Source organism: Canis lupus, chromosome 19 (genome assembly GCF_011100685.1).
Source record: "Canis lupus familiaris isolate Mischka breed German Shepherd chromosome 19, alternate assembly UU_Cfam_GSD_1.0, whole genome shotgun sequence".
Taxonomy (NCBI): Eukaryota; Metazoa; Chordata; class Mammalia; order Carnivora; family Canidae; genus Canis; species Canis lupus.
In genome coordinates, this window is record NC_049240.1 from 32,805,555 (window position 1) to 32,811,554 (window position 6,000).

Here is a 6,000-nt window from a genome sequence, read left to right on the forward strand (position 1 = left end):
ATTCCTGTGCTGAAAACACTGCAAAGAAGCCAGAATAAAATTCACATGTAGGTCCACAAGCCCTGTTTGATCTGACCTTTACCCACCTCTCTGACCTCACCTTCCACCAAATTTCACTCTCATTGGCTACACTGGCCCTCTGTTATCTCTTTAAACATTCAAAGTTTGCTCTCAGGAATTTTGACTGTGCTCAATTCTTTTTTTGCTTAGAAATTCTTCTAGTCTTTTTTTTTCTGTCATTTCCTCCATAACCCTTTATTCATGCTCTTACTAAAGCAACAACACATTCTACCTCCACCTTCTATTACATAGCCCTCCTTTATTTTATTCATATTACTTCAAAGAGTCTGAAATTGTAAAATGTGTCTATTGTCTGCATGTCTATTACTTACTTTGCATTCTAGAATGAAAGTACCTTGGGGACAGGAGCCCTGCCTGTCTTGTACACTGCTGTTCCCCATGCCAGATGCAGTGTCTGCCTTGGGAGATTCCCAGGAAATGTTTGTTCCGTCACTGATTTCAAGAGTAGAGAGTCTGAAAAATCCCTCCCCTTCCCCTTAACATTTTAGTAAAGTTAGTTCATAGACTTCATATCACTGGGTGGGGGTGGGAGGGGTGGCAAACAAATCCTTTTTCGAAAAGCTTAGGGTAGAGAATTACTAAATCTGAAATGGCAAATTGGTTTCTTCTCATGTGGGAACACTGATTATTTGGAAGTGGTTGAGGACTTTGAGACACTGCCTGAACTCATTGAGAGTGTCATGATTGATTAGTAATGTCTGCCTTTGGCACCTTGTGAGAGTGTTCAGATCATGTGCTGAATGCCTGCTGTTGTAGGCTAAATGGTGTCTTATACCATCAAGAACTTGTCTTATATTCAGTGGTGCTTTAGGAGGAATTAAAGACTAAAATGTTCTCAAATATGGATTCATATAATCATGGGGTTTATTTAAAACTATGCTAACTGGAGACTAAAACTTTGGGAAAACTTGACATATTCAGTTCCCTATCTACATGAAGATAAGTAAATTTAAGCATCCATTATCAATGACTAAGAATTTTAAAATACTTTCAAAGATAGAATGTCTTCAACTTTTCTAGTAAACCTACTTACATTTTCTATCTTCACTTGGCTGTCATTTGGGTGGTCCAGGAACTGTTCCAAATATACACCAGAAATCACTGTTTAGCTTGAGCACATGTCCTCCTGTTAAGTTTCTAGTGAAAATAGAATATAATTTCTTCTGTTCATTCATGAATTCAAAAGTTGGCACACATACTTTGAACATCCACTATGTGTAGGTGCATCAAGGGTATAGAGGTGAAGGAATATTGCTGTGCTTTCCACAGGATCCCAACCCAATGGTGAAAAGGCAACTGCAGGATCCTGTGGTATGTTCTGTGCTGTTCTCAGTGTTACAGACACTGTTGAACTTGGAAACAGAAATCTAATTGCTCTTCAGTCTTCTGTTCTTCAGGAGAAATAGTACCATTTCCTTTAAGCTTCAAAATCACATCAGCATAATTTCCTCAGACAGACCCCATGGCCAACTTCAGTGCCAATAATATTTAACCACACCGTCGGGTATACCCAGCCTCAGAGACACAGAGCCAACCACAGCCCCACGAGTTCTGACCAAGCCTAAGTATTGTTGCCAAAAGAAATTCCTTAGACTGATTGAATACTCAAATCTTGAGGCAACCCTTCAAGATTTTTGCCACTGAAGATTATGTTTGCAGACCAATCAGCAAAATGTAGAATGGGATTATCCTGCTGGTGGTTTGGATAAGGAAAAGCACATTCTTTACTGTGTAGATGAAAGTTGGGAAAACAGTTGAGGAGGGTGTTGTCCATATGAGTTCTCTAGATCCTATAATTAAGGATACCTGGGACTTTGGGAATATTAGGCGTAAGCTAATAGATGCAAACATTTTAGGAAACACCAAGGGAGCATTCCACATTTTCCCAATTATTTAGCAAAACATAGCTCTTGGTCTCTTTGCATGAGCAAGATAATCAAGGCAGCCACTCTGTGACCTTCAATGTCATTAGAGCAGTTGTTAATGAGGGCATGATACCTAGTGACCAGATAGCAGCTGGCTGCTAGTTCCCAAGGATCAAGCCAACTGTTCTGGGCTTCCTGATCAAAACAACCAAGACTCTCATTTCCAAAAACCAGGGTCCTTTTCTAAAGGTAAAGTGTATGGGTCCTCTCCATGTATATTTGCCTTAAAGAAGGCTGTAAAACAAAAGTCTCCACCGTTGGGGTTGTCATTATTGAATAGGCAACAAACAAACAAACACGCAAATACTTAAAACCATCCATTTGAATTATAGGATATATACATGTAGATATTTATTATATTTGATCTCATGTGTCCTATGTGTATCTTTATGTGTGTGTATCTTTATTTGTACCTATGTGTTTGTATTCCTATGTCTATGCCTGCATAAATATATCATATATAAAATATATCTATATATCAGATGTAAAATGCATTTGCATTTGGAAGAGCATATGGAGACAGTCTTGGAAAATTGGTAAAGCTGCCAGAGTTGCATAGCTCCTCCTTGCATACCCTTGAGCTCATTCTCTGTGTCCTGCGCTCTGCTCCCCAACACCAAACCTGGTAGGAAGTAATCTAACCCCAACTATGGGCCTCTATTGGGTTTGCCACGAGAACATGATTGTATTGGGTCTTCTCATCTGTCATTTATAGGTAAGAAATCTGAGATGAAATGAAAAATGAGAAGTCCAGAGACCATCTTACAGGAGCTCCTTCTCATCTTCCTGATCTAAATATCACTATTTGGAGAGGACCATATAATTCAGATTCTCTTATTTGCTTTCTTCAAAACTCTCACCATAATTTATTAATTATCTTAGGTTTGTCTATTTGGTCATTTGTGCAGTGTTTGTATGTCTCTCTCTTATGAGAAAGCAAGCTGTGTGATATCCAAGGTCCTGTCTCTCACTTCCCATGGTAGCCCCAACACCAGTGCACAGTGTTTAATGCCCCAGCAGGTTCCTGGACGCCCAGGAAACCCCAATTTGCTATCTCACTCAATTCTGAGTGCTCTATAATTGCTACTACCCTGATGGTCCTGTTCCTCTGGAATGGTGGTTTCACTTATTCAAACACCCCCTCACCCGCCTCTGCAAAAGTACTGAATGCCTCTTCCGAGACAAACCTTGTGGAAGGTGCTAAGGACACTAACATGAATAATATATGGTGTTTCTCCTTGGGAAGTTTGTGGATTAATGGGGGAGAGGAATACTAAGCAGACAAAGGGCTCTGAGAGAAGAAACCACAGGGCACTTGTAGGCTCAAAGGATGGTCCCCTAGCCCAGGTTGGATGGGCAAGGAAGTCTCCTAGAGGAAGGGGCTCAGAATGTTTCAAAAAATGTTTAAAAACTGAAATGCTTTATTTTTTTCCAGTTTTGGCATAAGATTGACGTATAACATTGTATCATATCATTTTATTTATTTATTATTATTTATTTATTTATTTATTTATTTATTTATTTATTTATTTGGATTGGAAATAAAAGGCACAGCATAGGGAATATAGTCAATGATGTTGTAATAGTATTGTATGGTAACAGATGGTAGCTACATTTGTGAGCATAGCATAACATACAGAGATGTTGAATCATTGTGTTGTACACCTGAAACTAATGTCGCATCACTTGTTAACGATCCTCAAAGTAAAAAAATAAAAAAGAAAGCTTAGACAAGTCACTTAATTTCAATGACTAAATCATAGGATACTTGAGGATTTTTCACTCCTCTAAATAGAGGGTAGGGAATATACAGTTGAAATGAAAATTGTCTTAAAGGTAAAAGCAGTAATGAATTAATCCTCTGAATGGAGACTGTGTTTAGGAAGATCTTGAAGGACCAGGAGGATTTAGACTGCTAGAAAGGAGCCGGTCTTGGTGTGGGGGTCGCAGTGGGGGAGGGGAATGCAGCGTGGTCCAAGGAAAGAAGTCCCATGTACAAAGACAGCAGAGTTGTTTGGGGTGTACCAGGTGTTCGGTGTGGTGGGCACATTGCATAAAACACAGGGGAGGGTGAGGGAGAGAGATGGTCCTGGGCAGGCAGCGTGTATCTTGAGAGGGCCAAAGCATTTTGGAATACAGCCTAATCACTATGGGGAAGCACAGAAGAGATCGACATGATCAGAATTGTTTTTAAAAAGTTCACTCTGATTGCAGGGTAGGGAGGGCTTGTACAGTGTGCATTCATTCGCTCACTCATTCATCCACGAGCTTTATTTAGTACCTACCTGGGACACAGTGCCAGGTGCTAGGGATGAATGATGATGAGAGCAGAACAGAGTCTCTGATTCTTTAGTCTTCTGGTCTAGTGGAAAAGACAAATCCGGCACCAGAAGTTAATAGAAAAGCACAAGTTGTGATAATGGCCATTAAGGGGAAGAAGGAGGAGCTGTGGGAGCATTGGACAGGACCAGGAGACTATGAAGAGGAAGCAATACCTGTGTTGACTTTTGACCAATGATGAGTTGTCCGCTGACCCTGCTCATTGTCCCAGTGAAAAGTGTTCTGGCTTTGAACCCAGGTGGTATCAGTGGACTTGACAGAAGGAGGCAACCTAGAAAGATCTTAGGGAGGTAGAACCGATAAGACTTGAAGGCATTTGGAGTAGGGACAGGGGAGACAGAGCCAAGTCAGAGAGAAACAAGTCAGGAATGGTCTAGGTGTCTGGCTTGGGCACTCTGTGAGGCCATTGCTGAGAGTTCAGCACAGAAAGGCACAATGACAAGGCTTCCTGTATCTTCTAAGCACTTGTGCCGAGCCTGTCTCACTTTTCACGACAGCCTTATTTGCTAGCCCCCCTTCTATCTGTCAGGCACCCTACTAAGTGCTTTACATGTATTAACCCTCAGATAGACAGGGGCTCTTAACATATGGAGGCCCAGAGAGGCAAAGTAACCTGATTTGGGGCTATAAGCTCATCACTTACAGAGGCTTATCTGGAAGCCACATCTGCTGCTCTCCAGAGGGAGTGGCCGTACCCACGCTGCCAGAGTGAGTTGGGGCTATCTACAAGATACATTTATCCCTCCATATTTGCCTTTCATTAGAATTGTCAGTCCCCTGACTCAGAAGGCATCATCTAGTGCTAACATTTAATGGCAGCTGAGTGCTGGTGAGCTTTATTTGTCAACCCTTTATGGCAGCATTTGATTAAAACCTCAAGTTCTCCCTGAGCTAATAGGACTTGCTAACAGTGCAACGCAACCGTCAAGGGACATGAAAACTGACTGTCCTACCAATTTCCCGGCCACCTTGGGAGCGCCAGATACCATTGGGAGGACACTGGCTGAACAGGACACCCCTAGGTGTGAGAGAAGAGGGAAGGGGTGGAGGCTCACAGGTGCTAAAAATCTCTGAGGTGCTGGAGACATTTCACAGTGAGGGAAGCTCCGGCGCAGACCAGCTGAGGTCTTAATAAAGTTACATGACTAACAAGTTGCTAGGAAGCCTGGATTTGAATCCAGGTCTATCTACATCCCTTGTCCCACCAGAAATGATGTGGACGGGGAGAGGTAGAAGAAAGTGGGAGAGTTGTGTTTGGAAAGGAAGGTCGTGAGGCTTTCTGGTGCAATAGGAAACATATCTTCTTCCTGAGGCTCTAAGGGGCAGAATTAGGACCAAGAGCAGAATTCAGGTTAAGCCAGCAAACGCAAGCTGTGCTGTGTGCTAGGCCCTGTGCCAGGTGCTGAGGTGTCAGGAACAAAGCACCATCTTCAGCCTCTTATAGCTCACAGTTGGGGGAGAACAGACAGACACTCAGCCTGATACTTCTCACATGAGCCCCACATCCTGAGCACACTAAAGGAGCCAGGAGTGAAGGAATGGGGCCTGATTGCCTCTGACCGGGCTTTCTGGGGAACACTTGGGGCAGATGATGTCCTTTATGAGGGCTTCAGTGAACAAGCAGAGCCCTGACAAGTAGAGACAGAGGGAGGAC